At 45.5% G+C, this 14,663-nt stretch overlaps 1 long non-coding RNA gene across 2 annotated transcripts; it reads right to left on the bottom strand.

Annotated features, from left to right (window-relative positions):
- Window positions 1-3,160: 3,160 nt before the first annotated feature.
- LOC136018220 (uncharacterized) lies at window positions 3,161-12,934 on the bottom strand. Of its 2 annotated transcripts, XR_010614301.1 has the most exons (4): window positions 12,569-12,934; window positions 11,439-11,677; window positions 9,763-9,827; window positions 3,161-5,243 (listed from the first exon to the last, which is right to left on the bottom strand). It is a non-coding gene; the product is annotated as an uncharacterized LOC136018220 (long non-coding RNA). The 2 variants fall into 2 exon arrangements; XR_010614302.1 differs by lacking the exon at window positions 11,439-11,677.
- Window positions 12,935-14,663: the final 1,729 nt, after the last annotated feature.

Below are 14,663 nucleotides of genomic sequence, written 5' to 3'. Positions count from 1 at the left end.
CACTGGATCTGCTTGGCTGATGGTGCCTTCTGTGTTACGGTTTAAACCCAGCAAGCTGTTTTGTGTCTCTTTAACAGAATATGGCCTAATATTAAGAAATGTTCCCTTAATATTTTGAGAATTAATGATGCATGAGTAATGCAGCAGTCTGATCCAAGAAATGTTCCAGTATGCTTTCATATTATCAAGTTTTTCCAGACACCTAATTTCACCAGCTACCCACAAACATTGGAGGTGACTACTCAGCAGCAGAAGAAGCAGTGGCTGTAGGTTTAGGAGCTGCAGCAGTGGAGGCTGCACCGGTCCCTGCCAGGCTCGCCAGCAACAAAGGGCAGGAAACTGTGAAGGGGCATCTGCAACACATGCACCCTCTCTCTGGAGGCTGTACAGCTTCTGAAACTCACTTCCACGAGTTATCTGCATCCATTTAGAATTTCTAAAGAGGCTTTCCCAATGCAGTCAGACAGAAAGCTCTACACAGGCATATCCACACCGTTCTGCAGCAGTATCTCCAGGCGCCAGCATGCTGTGCCATGCAGCTCTTACTGCAATGCCTGAGAATTTACAGTCCTGCTTTCCTCTGCTTTGTCAAACCACAGGATTCCTATTAGCTAAAAGCCTCCTCCTAATCAGCGTTTTCCGAGCTTTTGGAACTCAAAGGATCATACATGGTTACTTAATGAATCGCATGGTTTGTCTTGCTTCTGCTTGTTGATATTTTTAAGGTAACCCTCATTAGCCTGCCTCACCCACTGGTGTTTGTCAGCTGGGCCATCACCAGGATGTTAACGTGGTTGTCTTACAGTACATGTTGCCTTACAATACATTCAACTCCCATAAAGCCTGAAGTTTCTTTCCATTACTGATAATTGCTCAATTCTGTGGTGAGGACACTCGCAGCGTCTTTATAGATTTGGGTAGATTTGGGCCTTTCCAAAGTATTAGCAAGTTCCTGAGAGGTTTTTCATGCATCACTTCAAGTGGACCCACCTGACTGTGCCCTGGAGGTGGCAGACACCAGGATGGGGGTGCACAGCCCCAGGTTGGTAGGGCCGGCTGCATTCAGCCCACATCATCGAGGCCCTTTGTGCTGCTCTTTGGTTCAGCTCCAACCTCCTGTCAGTGACCCCTTTCTTCCAGTGCAATTCCACTCTGCAGTCTGACATCGGGAAGCAGGCCTGGTGGGGTTTCACAGCGAGCTGGAAGTCCATGGGAAACGATAATATGTGCACAGTTCACAGGGGGAATTTTTCCTTTGCTTTTTAATTTATTGCTAAGACTACAAAACTGAATCTGGGATCTGACAGGCAAGCTGGATTCCTTCCTTGTCATACCCTAGCAATAAAGAGCTGTAGGAAAAACTCGCTTAACCCTTCTGCCTAATGAAAACCATGCAGAGCTCTGTCTCCTGAAGCTGTTTGCGCTCAGCAGTTGGGAGGGAGGAGAGGGCAGGGCAAGGGCAGGGAACCAGCACTGACTGAGCTTGTACCTTCATTGAACTTGCACCTTCAAAAACTAGGCAGTGTTTTAAATAAACCCAAATATATTTAATACACTTTTTGTCAGCAATGAAACCCACAACTTATTTCTAGTAAAATCCAGGTGCTAATTAGATTGTTAATGTTACTGTTAGATTCTCCACAATTACTTAAACTGACTGGATAAAAGGGAAAAGCTTTAACAGAGCAAAATCAGAGGCTTGGTTCGATTCTCTTATTTCCCTGCTGTAGTCCAGTCTCACTTCCCAGCCTTTGCACACTCCCCAGGGATTCTGTCTGAAATTTTGGGTTTAGCTTTCTCTATTTCTACCCACGTTCCCATAGTAAGTCTCAGCCATTTATCACCCTGAGCCTCAGCCTTCTCTTCTTGACTCTCCAGGCTGTCTCCACCTGATTGTAAGGCATTTGATACGTATAATCCTCTAGCAAACCCTTACCGTTTAACAAAGGTAAATGCTTAAATGCTATGGCTCTGCTCACACCTATGCCAACTGCCAGACTATCAGGGCAGTAAATAGGCAAATATTTTGCTTGGCAGCCCTTCTTGCAGTAGGAACATTGTTTTGCAAACTGAATTTAATGTCCAGAGCAATGAGCTGCTTTGTATAATGCCCTACAAATTATACAGGAAAGTATGCTCAGTTTCCTGTACCTAGTATGGAAAGAAAATTACTATAAACCACATAAAAATGTTATATCAGTCTATCAGTTGTTGGCATTGCTCCTGTAAAGTGAGGAATACACCGGTAGCTGCAGTTTGAGTATACACATGTAAAAACCAAAGCCCATTACATTCATGGAGATGAGATTACTTGAAGGGAACCCTGATGTGCAGAGCAGAATTCTCCTTTCCTTGTTATAAGGCAAAGATGACAAACCAGTAAACAGTTGTATTTTAAAGACATGTGCCAAGAAAATACCGAAGCTGCTGTTGTAACCTTAACAGAAAGACACAACCATGTCAATATTTCCCATAAATCCTTATGTGGTGTGAAAAATATATGTGGTTTATTCTGCTTCTGGAGCTCTAAATGAAAAATTGCTCCATCTTTCTCCCAGAGCAGCTCCCTGTGCTATTGTGCAATGGAAAGATATTTCAGCACAGTGTAAACTTGGAACTGGATTTCAAAAATGCTGGGGGTTTTTCTTCATGGTTAATGCTGCTGTTATGCAGAAAAGAATAATCTTTGCTTGTACCAAGTCCCTGTTGGCTTCACAGTCCAGAGACCTTTGCACAGGGAAGATGTGATGCTGTATTTGTATATTACACACACACACCTCTTTACCTTCACTTAGAATCATGGGATCCCAGACTGGTTTGGGTTGGAAGGGAACTTTAAGCTCATCCAGTTCCAACCCCCTGCCACGGGCAGGGACACCTGCCCACCAGTCCAGGTTGCTCCAAGCCCCTGTGTCCGACCTGGCCTTGAGCACTGCCAGGGATGGGGCAGCCACAGCTTCTCTGGGCACCCTGTGCCAGCGCCTCAGCACCCTCACAGCAGCTCCTGCTGGGAGGGAGATTCCAAGGCACAATCCTCCACCCAGCCCCATTACTGTAAGAATATTTCCTGTGTTACTGTAAATAGCAGTGGATTTCCCAAAAGGCTGTAGTGGCCTTCTTGTCATTTGACCTAACCAGCCATAAAGAGTCAAAAAGCCAGTTTAGAGTTGAAGGCAGTTTAGAGAACAGATGAAAAACTCCTAATAGAACAAAAATACAACATTTTTCATTTTTTTAACAGTTGTATTTGACCAGAATACTCACAAATTAAGCCCAGGACCATCAGGTCCCATTTTCAAGTAACCAGCTCTCTGCGAGACCTCGGAAACCTGGCCGCTGCTCAGACCAAACCAGAGATATTTTTTGGTAAGGCAAAGAAGAAGCTGGTTGCACCTCGTTCAACTATATCGTTCCCAGAGCTGCCTCCTGCAGCCCCATCCCAGCGCTGTAACACTGGCTGTGTTCCTCACCCTGACATTTCTGTGCTCAACAGGAAGTGCTGCTCTGGTATCCCTTCAGTCCCCCATGAAGTTCAGTTTCTCATTACCTCCAGATAACCTTTTTTGCCCCTTACCTTATTGTCTTTGCTGCCTTCAGCAGAAGTACAAATGAAGGTTATCCATACCGGCTCACTGGCCTGTGAGCCGTCTACCAGCACCCAGAGTGGGGAGCCAGTCCCTTTTGATCTCCTTTACTTGCATTCAGACTCCAGCCCTGTGCAGGGTGGTAGGACCTCATTAGACCTTCAGCCTCTTGGACTTCATTTTGCACCTACTGCTCAGCTCCTTAGGGAAATCCGGCATGACCGACTCAACAGCACAAGCATTTTTAACGTGCTTTGGGCACGCAGGGTGTTTGTCCCTGTCCTCTCTGCAGAATTCCAGCTGGGCACACTCCTCTTCCCACATTGCTCTTGCTGCAGGTTGAGTACATGGTGGCTGTCCTTGAAAGCTGGCCTCCATCCTGGGCAATACTAAAGGACACAGCCACCACTGCCACCACTGGCAGCTGAAGCAACCTCTGGCACTAGCACAGCCATATAAATTACGTGTGTTTCCTTACTTTGTTCCTGCAGCTAGAGGAAATGTTTTGTGGCTACAAAAGATTTAATACAACTCGACTGAGGGTCTTTAGGCTTGGTTTTGCTTGTTTCTTCATATGGAGGCATCTGATGTCTGGGGGAATGAGGCAGCCACAGAAGAAGTTTTACCATGCAGCTGGTTCTGGAGCTGCTCAGGCTTCTGGAGGCAGGAGAAAGCTGAGGCTTTGCATACGGCATGCTCTGAAGTTCTTCTTTATCACATTCCCATTCCCCACCAGCAGCACAGGCATTTCTGACACAGCAGTGGCCAACTGGCAGTCGCCTGCAGAGATCAAAGCCTTCCCTGCAGCTCCATGGCTCTCCAGTGGACTGCTCGCTGCAGGTCAGGCCAGTGCTTTGTGCTGTGAATTGTGTGACCCTCATGAACCTGCTGAATCAGGACCAGAAACATGTTTGTCCCATCCTCGCATCTGTGAAGTCTACAAAGAGCAAGGCTATTTTTCATTAATTGCTAACTATTCTTCTTGGCAAGCGCCTTCTCCTCCCACTTTTATTCACTTGGAAAAAATTATCAAGATCCCATTTACTCCAACGCTACCATGGGGCTGAGAGTATATCCCTAGTTTCTCTTCCAAATTCCCATACAAGCTATCAAATGTTGGCACGTAACAACAACTAATCTAGCATATCAGCCACTTGAAATATGAGATAACTGTAATTTTAAAGATATCATTTAAGTGATGCTTAGTGGTCAGGCAAAACCAACACCGTGCTTCAAAGAGAGAGCTGCAAGCCCAGCTGTAACCAAGCGTGGTGAGAAAAGCAGGCAAGCTCCTCTTTCACTCACAGCAAGAGACTGTTTCTGTGAGGACAGCACAGCAACCACTGTGGGGACAGGGTTTTGGATGCTGGCTTCAGTTAGCCACATCTGGGGCTTTCCAGGTCACTCAGCTCTGTGTTTCGTAGGCTGGTCCTAACATAAAGCTGCTGCACCCTTCCGCATTAGCAGCTTCACTCTCCTCTTGCTTCCAAGCCCTGTTTTTCACCACACAGGACAAGCTGGACAGGAAACCCACAGCTGAGGAACACGGGGACTGTTACAGAAGCACAGAAACACTGTTCCAGTGGCAGCTATGTCCTGGTGCCCACATCTTCCTCCACAGCATTAAAAGTTGAATGCTTCAGGTGTCTCTGGTATTTCCTGCAACACAGAGTATAAAACATTCTGCTGATTGCTCCAGCCCAGACTCGAGAGCTCTGCAGCCTGCCAGCAGTGGCAGTGCTGACTTCTGATCAGTTTTCATCACAGCTCGAAGTGTCAGGCTGTGAATATGCTTCTGATATAAGACTGTACCTTTCCCCTTTCCTTCATTTCATGCTAATTTGCCTTTTCACTTTAACACTGGTATTTACGAATTTAAAATGCATGTTCCTTTTTAGTCATCCATTAAATATCTGGTTTGTCTTTCGTGAGAGTGGAAAGAGGCACAGCCATTTCCTTGTTGCCTGGGAAACTCGTCTGAGAGTTACCACCAGATCAACATGTCAGCAGGGTCCTCTTTTAGACATTACCCCTAAATAACTGAGGGCTACAGCAGCCCAATAGCCCCGGTCTGAAATTCCCCTTCCCCACTTCTCAGGAGTGAAGGTTACACCAAATCCACAAGACAAGCCATATGCTTGCTGGAGAGGAGGGAGACAAGAGTGATGCTCAGAGGTCCATTTCATGTTATCATTACCTAAGCAGTCCTCAGTCTAACCCCAAAATCTCACAGGTGATTCCTTTCCCCCCCACCCTCTTTCACAAGATTGAAATCACAGCATGCAGCATGGTTTGGATACATCAGAAGCTGTGCCTCGTAATCATCCCCAGGCCTTAAGAAATGAGGCTATGACAGCTTCAGGCACTCTGTACAGCTCAAGGGCCTTGTTTTGTCTCATCTTTTTCTATTACGTAATTTCTTGCACTTCTCAAAGTAATTTCACTTAATCAATATAGATGGCTGGGTGAGTGGCTTTTTCTCCCTCATCCACAAGTTATCTCTGGATCACAGGGCTCTTTGCTGGGCAGACACCACCTTCAGAGCTGACTTGAGTAGAACTTCCCTTCTCCCAGCAACTGGAGTTTAAGTTCTGATTCTGATTTGGTAAATTTTGGAGAAATGTTCCTATTTTAACTTATAAAAAACTGAGGGAAAAAAAACCCAAACCAACTGTAATAACTAATCGCGTATTCCAAGCCTCTCATAAGGCACCCAGTAAATGTGTCCTCCCCAATATAAGCAGATCGTCTGCAATAACTGTCAGCTCCTTCTGGGTAGCTGGCTGCTCCTTTCACTGTCTGACCGTTCAAATAGAGGTCTTTCAAAGGCAGTGACCCAGAATAAACACGTAACAAGAAATGCTGCCTGTTTATGAGCTGTCATTTGACATTCCTGAAACTCAGAATAACCTCTTTGTAAAATATCTATTGATTTTGTCACTGGCTGCTAATGTTGGCATAGTGATAGAATTCATGTCTCATATATAATATTATAGAATCATAGAATCATAGAATCATAGAATAGTTTGGGTTGGAAACGACCTTCAGATCATCCAGTTCCAACCCCCCTGCCATGGACAGGGACACCTCACACTAAACCATCCCACACAAGGCTTCATCCAACCTGGCCTTGAACACTGCGGGGATGGAGCACTCACAACCTCCCTGGGCAACCCATTCCGGTGCCTCACCACCCTCACAGTAAAGAACTTCTTCCTTATGTCCAATCTAAACTTCCCCTGTTTGAGTTTGAACGCATTACCCCTTGTCCTATCACTAGAGTCCCTAAAGTTTATTAAGTTATTAAAGTTTTATTAAGATCCATTAGAAAGAGCAAAAGCTTTCTGAATTTAAGACCATTGTAAACAGATTTTCCTCAGTATGTTTGTTCATTGAATGATCAAAGCAATCCAAAGTGGAAATAACAAAATACTGTATAGAGTGTAATTACATAGAGAATATGTTAAAAATGTAATGCGAAATCTGTGTTACTACATGTGCCAAAACCACAGCACAACACTCTGTAAGAACATATTGTGTACATGTGTACCAGTCTAACAAATCTTTGGGGACAAAAGGCAGGGGACCAGAGCACAGGACAGTATTTCATCACTAGCCACTTCCTTTGGGAAACTTTCCGTGTTCTTGTCAAGTTTTATATTAAATATATTGTACCTAGAGGATGAGAAGGATGTAAGAGAAAAACCTTGACAGTTAAGAAGTTCTGTATTTTCTTTTGTGTGAGTAGCTCATAAAATGCCTTCAAGGCCTCTCCTTCAATTTTGTGCGGCCATGCTGGATGTCCACGCAGCTGACATCCCATGCAGCCCCAGGTGCTGTCAGTGCTCCCAAGGCAGCGGTTACTAGGCCAAAGTGGGTTTGACCTCCTGGTATTGTTAATTCTTTTCCTTTTCTTCCTGTCCTCCCCCAGCTACCAGGTCCCGTGCTGATCTGTGCTGCTCCTGAGCTCAGCTCACCTGGCTGACCTACACTTGCCCCGTGCACAGAGAAGCTGTACCATGCACCATCAACTGACCGCTTTCTGTGGCTGAAGAACAAGGCGCGCTGCAGCAGCACTGGCAAGAGCATGGGGTTGCTTTTGCAAGGAAGCACATGGGAATTCACGCAGAGCCCAGCCAGGCTGAGCATCCAGATCGTGTGCAGCTATCGATTAGATTTACAGAGGCTGGAGGCAAGGTTCACCCAACACTTCACAGTGAAACAGCATGGATCTGATGGAAAATACTGCACAGGAAGATACTGTTGTTGCGGCATTTGCTCAGACTTATAGAAGGCCAAGACGGGTTTTTCCCCACCCAGGTTATTTTGGCTGCTGAGGTACCAGGGCTGCCAGGGAACTGCTGCAGCAACCACCAGAAGGAAAACAGTCCTTGCATGTGGAAAAACACCTTGGGGAAGACATTCATCTCATCTCTGTTCCTGCTGACTAAGGGTCCTCTATAGGTATAGAAGAGGTTTTGTTCTTTAACTGGGCTATTACTTCTTTTCAGTCATCTCCAACCAAGTCACCTCATTAAACTGAACTTAGACTGTCCTGGAGGTGTGTGGTTTTGGTTTGGTTTAGAATGGTATTTGGCCCTTTTTCTTTCTCACCTAACTTCACCATTGCATCCTGTGTACACTGCTGGTGAGTCCCATGTGCTTCCCAGTGGTGTGCTGCATCAGTTTGGAGTTTTAAGGCCCATATACCTTTGAAGTGGTTATGGTGCTGTGCCTTCACCAAGAACAAAGACATTCTCATCCCTTGAAACATTGCACCGCTGAGGAATTTTGTCTACCAGATGGACTGCAAAGTGAAGTATTGCCACAGATGAGAAGTAATTTATGATTTCCATTAATTCCTGCCACCAACCACACTAACTGGCATTTATCAGCAAGGAATGGATGAACAATTAGTCACAGGAATAAAAACAAGGGAGTAGACCCTTGAAATGGAAAGAGGATTATTACTGCTTACAAATCAAAATTATATCGGCTCCTTTTTAAGCGATTAGGTGGGGAATTTATAGGAGACTATGCCAAGAGCTCAAACATGAGCCCACTTGATTGTGGGAAAAAATTATAATGGGTCTATGTGCTTTGGTGGTTACTGTCAAACTACTGCTGCAGGAGACGTTCTTCCAAGATTTAGGTGATGTGGACGAATTGCCTTCAGCCCTTATTACCAAATAGTCACTCGTTTCTACAGTTATTGGGGGGGAATTTCAGTGTAAGAGGAAGATGCAATCCAGCTCTGGGACAGGCAAAGAAACTGCCCCGGCCCTCCCATGTGCCCAACAGCCCAACTTCCCATGATCTTCCCTCAGAAAAGGACATGCTCAAGTTCTGCTGCAATTGAAGATGCTTGAACATGGTCCCATGGAGCAAAGTGCTTTTTGTAGCCCATTGCGCCCATGCAAAGCCAATGTCAGTGTCCCTTCCCTCTGCACCACCCAGGCTGCATCCCAGGGGCTCTGCAGAGCTGGGATCCAGGAACACGAGTTTGTCTGCTCCAACAGTTCTGGTCATTTCCACAGGTTACACTTGGAGCATGGTGTTTCCGGGTTAAAAGTTTAGATCTGTAAAACACTGATATGAGGGAAATATTCCCTGTGGGTTTTTAAAGAATTCCAGAGTCCTTCCCTGAACTATGGTTTTGATCATTTTCTTAATGGAATGCAGCTGGCTTAATGAAAAGGAATAGTCAAGAATCATTTATACAGTGACTGATGGAAGTGTCCCAAATAATATAGTTATATTCTGTGAAAATGATCTATTAATGAAGGCATTTGTTCATAAGAAATATGTTCAACAATGGTGGTGAAAATTAATCAAACATGTTACTAGCAATTACTCTTCCACCATTTCTAATTTAGAGATAAAATGTCCTTTAGCTATAGCTTCTATATGAAGTGCACAGGGAAATAATTATTCAGGTACCCGCTTCAAAAATAGCTCAGCAGATTTCAGGGGCAACGGATGCATCAGACAATATGAATTAAACCCATTCTGGCTAAAAATGGCAATGTTCTCCTTGGGGTTTTTGCTACTTTCTAGTTATTTTGCATTATTAATTTGGAGTAACGCTTACACAGAATACCAAGAGGAATTTGACAGGAAATTAACGTAGTGACTCCCTCCAGAGATCTTCGATGTTGCTAAGCCCGTTTTTCCTTACCCGGAGTTAATGAGTAATGATCTCCTTGGCAATGGTTCCTGGAGTAGAGACTTGTACTTGAGTTCCTGTTAAATACAGAAAAATAAGAAGTGTCAGATAACAGAGGTATCGGGGGGTTTATCTAAAGGAACTTAGTGAGTAAATATCCTCCAATGCAATGAGTCATTTACTTGCTCCAAACTGTTAGGAATATTAATATAGCTAACTTCAGTTTTAAGGAAAGTTTTATACGCAAGTAACATTTATTCCTGATCATTCTAAAGATCCTTTGATGTCCCTTCCACATCCAAAAGCAGCACTGCCTCCTCCTTACGTCCAGTTCAGAAGTCCAGGGATTTCTTGCGGTCTTTCTTTCTCAAGTTGCAGGACAGCTTCTTTCACAGGAGCTGCTCTGGTATTTCATCACTGAATTTATTGGAGGTGCAAAGGTGAGTGCTGGAAGTCATTTTCCTGTTGCTCCTGTTCTAAGGAGAAGCTGGCCTTGGGGACAAACTCACTTGGAGCAGGATTCCCTTGCAAAACTTGAACTGCTGAGCATGAGCTGAACACCCACTGAAGCTAACAGACCTTTGATTCAATCCCACTCACCATCTGCCCCAGGATGCGGCTGCAGTGGCTCCCAGGGCAAGCTCTGCTTTTCATTCCTCAATGTGCAACACCTCAGTACACCTCCATCCCCTCCAGTGCATTACAATGGGACCAGAAGGGCACAACAGCCTTTTCCAGGATCAGAGCAGTCTTTAGAGCCTGATCCCTAATATCCACCCCAAGGAGACAAAGAATGACAGTGTTCTCTCCCAGAGTAGATAAGACTGTCTTGTCCAGAGAATATTCTTCATCATGAGATGTTCCCAGCTAAATGCTAGTTCCAAATTAGATCCAAAGCTAATTTATTTTTGCTCCACAGCTACCTCCAATAATCCCCTTTTCCGTTTAGCCACCCACTCAAGAAGAGTAGGAAGAGGCAGAAGAGGATGCTCAGGATCTTGTGTGGTAGGGGACCAACCAATGTGCAACTTCACCATCACTGAGCATGAGAAGGGCTAAACGCATAAAATCCAAACAGTGTGAAAAGCAGGTTCGTGCCTGTGGTGGTGCTGAGCTGTGTCCCTGTTGCCCCTCCAAGCACGGCTCAGCACCCACTGAGACCCATGTCAGCATGGCTTGGTTCAGCACATCCCAACAACCAAACAAATGCTTTTCCATCAGTTTTCCACATGTGCTGCAACAGCAATAATATACGTAGAATAGATCAAACCTTATATGAACTTTTGCATAGACTAGCAACGTGTGATCTAGCATCATCTTCCTATTTTATATGTGTTAAAGGATGAGATATGCTAACCCCTTTTGAAATCTTCATATTTTTAATGCACAGTGTAAATAAGGTTAGTTGGGTTTTTGTAAAATGAACATTTAGAATTACTGCTGCCATAAGAAAATTCTATTTACAAGTCCCATTTCTACACCCTTAAAGGCACCTTACTCAGAATGGTCAGTTCCAACAGGGACTGCAGCAGCAGCAAGTCCCAGAAAACACCAGGGAAATTGAAATTCAAGTCAGGAATACAAAAGAAACCCACATACACCATTTAAAATGGACATCCAGATCTGAATAACTGATCTTACACATCTGGAATTATATCGTTAGTGTCACAGGGAGAAGATTCACTCACATGCATTTCTGCCCATGTCCATGCACAGGGCCAGGCACCAGTCCCTGGGGTCTTTGAGGGATGCAGTGATGCAGTGATGCAGCTGGTTTGTGGTGGCTTTCATGGAGGATGGTTACTATGGCCTGGGGCTTCTCAGAGGTGAGACTAGAAGCACCAGAAGCTGTTTCCCAATATTTCTCTTGCATGGATTATAACTGAGTTTTTCCGCATTCCGGGTTGGTTTTTGCTTATTCCCTCTCCTTTTTGAAAACAACATTCTATAGTTGCACTTTGATTTACTTTAATAACTAAGAAATGTACTTGTAAACTCCTTTTAATCTGGTCTGTGTCTACATATCCCTCTAATTAAACCTTTCAAGAACCACTTATGCTAGAACTGGTTCTTGAACCACTTCAAGGCAAAATTATCTTATAAAAAAGGCAAAAAGCACATCTCCATCCTGCAAAGCCTTCAGATTAGCTGAGCCATGCTGGGCTCTGTCACCTGCATCTGTGGGAGGAGCCTGGCAGAGTTAGCCCAAAGAGGTGGGAGATTGATAGTCTAGAAAATGAGTTGCAAGTAGAGGAGAGGAAGGGGCAGACTCCAAGCTGTGCTTTAAGCCCTTGCTGTCAGACCACATCCCCCCTCAGGGGACTCCCCACAACCCCACATGATGGAGTCCCCCCCAGACAGGGGCTGAGCTCTCCATCTTGCTGTTCAATATCTGACCCCGAAGAAGTGGCTTCACCTCTCTGGCCTCTGCTTTCCCTCCTGAGGGTACCACATGCCTGCCCTTGGTACCATCTGGAGGTGAGCAGGGGACAGAGGATGAAGAAAGAGCAACTGCAAACAGTGCACTGTGAATGCTCTTGCTCAAGCACACACCACCTTTCTGTAGGATGCCAAAAACCAAACATGGTTTAAGTTCAGCCATCCCTCAAACACAGCTGTATCTCTAAATTCAGCCCTCTAATCATGAAGAGCAAGAGCAAAGAGATCAATCCATCCAGCCCACTGGGCATTGCCCTGCATTTGATAAGCTCTGATTGGCGTCATTAAGTCCAGGTTTCTGTTTGGAGAGTTCAGTCTCCTCCTCAAACTAAAAGCAAACTCAAACTAAAAGGTAAATGTACAAAAGGATCTTGCTTACCCCGAGGTCTCTGGTGGGTGCCCAACTCTGAATAATTCCGAGGGCAGCTCTCCTCTCCCATCTGCATCCAGCCTTCCTTTGCCTGGGCCCAGACTAGGGAATCACCACCTTTGCGGTAACTTCAGAGAACACTCTGAACTTGTGCAATGTTCCTGCTGTCGCTCAGACTCCCTTGCAAAGATCAGCAAGTTCAGAACCCAGGCGGTGACTTTGGCGAGGGCAAGGTGAGGCTGGCAGAGCTCAACCAGAGGAGGGAGATAAATCCAACTGAAATGACTCCCTTGAGGTAGCTCCAGCACGTGAGTGCGGGCAATGTCAAACCACAGCCTGTCCCTCCTCCTGCAAGAACATTTATCACTGGATAAAGACAGCTCGTTTCTGAAACACTTTGGGAAGAGCATGGTCATGGAGCCACTCCACCAAAGCTGGGGTTTTCCTGCAGCATGGGGAGGTGCCTTCCCCAGCAGAGCGCTGGCTGCTGCTCACCCCTGTTGAGAGAGGAGCCCAACTAAGCCTCATCAACCAGTTTATTCGATAGCAGCTGTCCACAGTGACTGCCCATCAGCAGTCACTTCAGACCTGACGGAGTAATCACTGGGAGGTTAACTGGGAAGGCGCTCATATGTCATAATGCATGGATCACTTCATTAGGGTGCTTATTTCTGCTATCACCATCCTTTGCTAAAGCAGCCTAGAGAATGAGAAGACTGAAGGCACAGGAAGTGCTCTTAACTAGATACATATCTGAATGTGGATCATTCCTCTTGGTTCAGGTGAAAACAGAGGCATTTTAGGTAATATTTCCATCCCGTAATGGTTCCTTCAACACTTACACAGACAAGGGCAGCAAATGGAGACTTTGATAAAAGCCATAATTACATAGAAGTGGTGTTGGGAAAGCAGGAAGTAGGAAAGTACGGGTGAAAGCAGAGTTCATATGATGTAAAATTATTCTACTGTTTAATTGATATACTGCAGGACGTGGTTCCAATGGTATGGGGAAAAAGAAATAATGATCAGTTAACTCAATGTTCATTTTCTTTTGCAGAATTGCCAGAGGGTTGAGTTAATTATTAAGCATGACAGTTGGGCTTTAATATATCAGCTATAGATTCCAGTCACAGCAGTCTAGTTCAATAATTGGGTCCCTTTCTGCTTCATTTTGACTAATAGCATACTTACAGCAATTATTAACATTCATCATCGCACAGAAATAGGCCATTTGAAACCTCACCAAAAATGGCAGCACAGCAGACCTCAGCTTGTTATTTAGTGCTGAATTCAAAGCAGTTACTTGGAAAACATTGAGCAACTTCTCTGATAACTTCTGAACAGCCACACCAGAACGTGGATGTCCAGTGAAAGCCAGTGATGCCTCAGGTGAGCCACGGCAGTGTCAACAGAACGGGCTGCATCCAGATTGCACAGGAAAATACGCTTCCCCCTGGAAATGCAAATTCGTACATGATTCTTCAGCTACAGGTAGTTCAGTCATGGAATGTGGTGTTTAAACACTGTCATCAGACTTCGATAGCCCCCCTTCAAATGGCTGTAGATGCAAATGGACACAGCTTCTGCCATGAGGAAATCGAATTAATGGAGCTGTTGGAGTGAGGCCAGAGGAGGCCATGGAGATGCTGCGAGGGCTGGAGCAGCTCTGCTCTGGAGCCAGGCTGAGAGAGCTGGGCTGGGGCAGCCTGGAGAAGAGAAGGCTCCTGAAGGGGAGACCTGAGAGCAGCTCCAGTGCCTAAAGGGGCTGCAGGGAACCTGGAGAGGGGCTTGGGACAAGGGCCTGTAGGGACAGGCCAAGGGGAATGGCTTGAACCTGCCCGAGGGGAGACTGAGCTGAGCTCTTAGGCAGAAGCTCTTCCCTGTGAGGGTGCTGAGGCGCTGGCACAGGGTGCCCAGAGAAGCTGTGGCTGCCCCATCCCTGGCAGTGCTCAAGGCCAGGTTGGACCCAGGGGCTTGGAGCAAGCTGCTCCAGTGGAAGGGGTCCCTGCCCGTGGCAGGGGTTGGAGCTGGAGGAGCTTTAAGGTCCCTTCAATACAAACCTGTCTGGGATTCCATGATAATGATGAAACCCTCTTTGCCAGTC

This window comes from Lathamus discolor, chromosome 7, assembly GCF_037157495.1.
Source record: "Lathamus discolor isolate bLatDis1 chromosome 7, bLatDis1.hap1, whole genome shotgun sequence".
Taxonomy (NCBI): domain Eukaryota; kingdom Metazoa; phylum Chordata; class Aves; order Psittaciformes; family Psittacidae; genus Lathamus; species Lathamus discolor.
The sequence above is the reverse complement of the archived record's forward strand: the minus strand, read 5'-3'. Positions and strand labels throughout refer to the sequence as shown.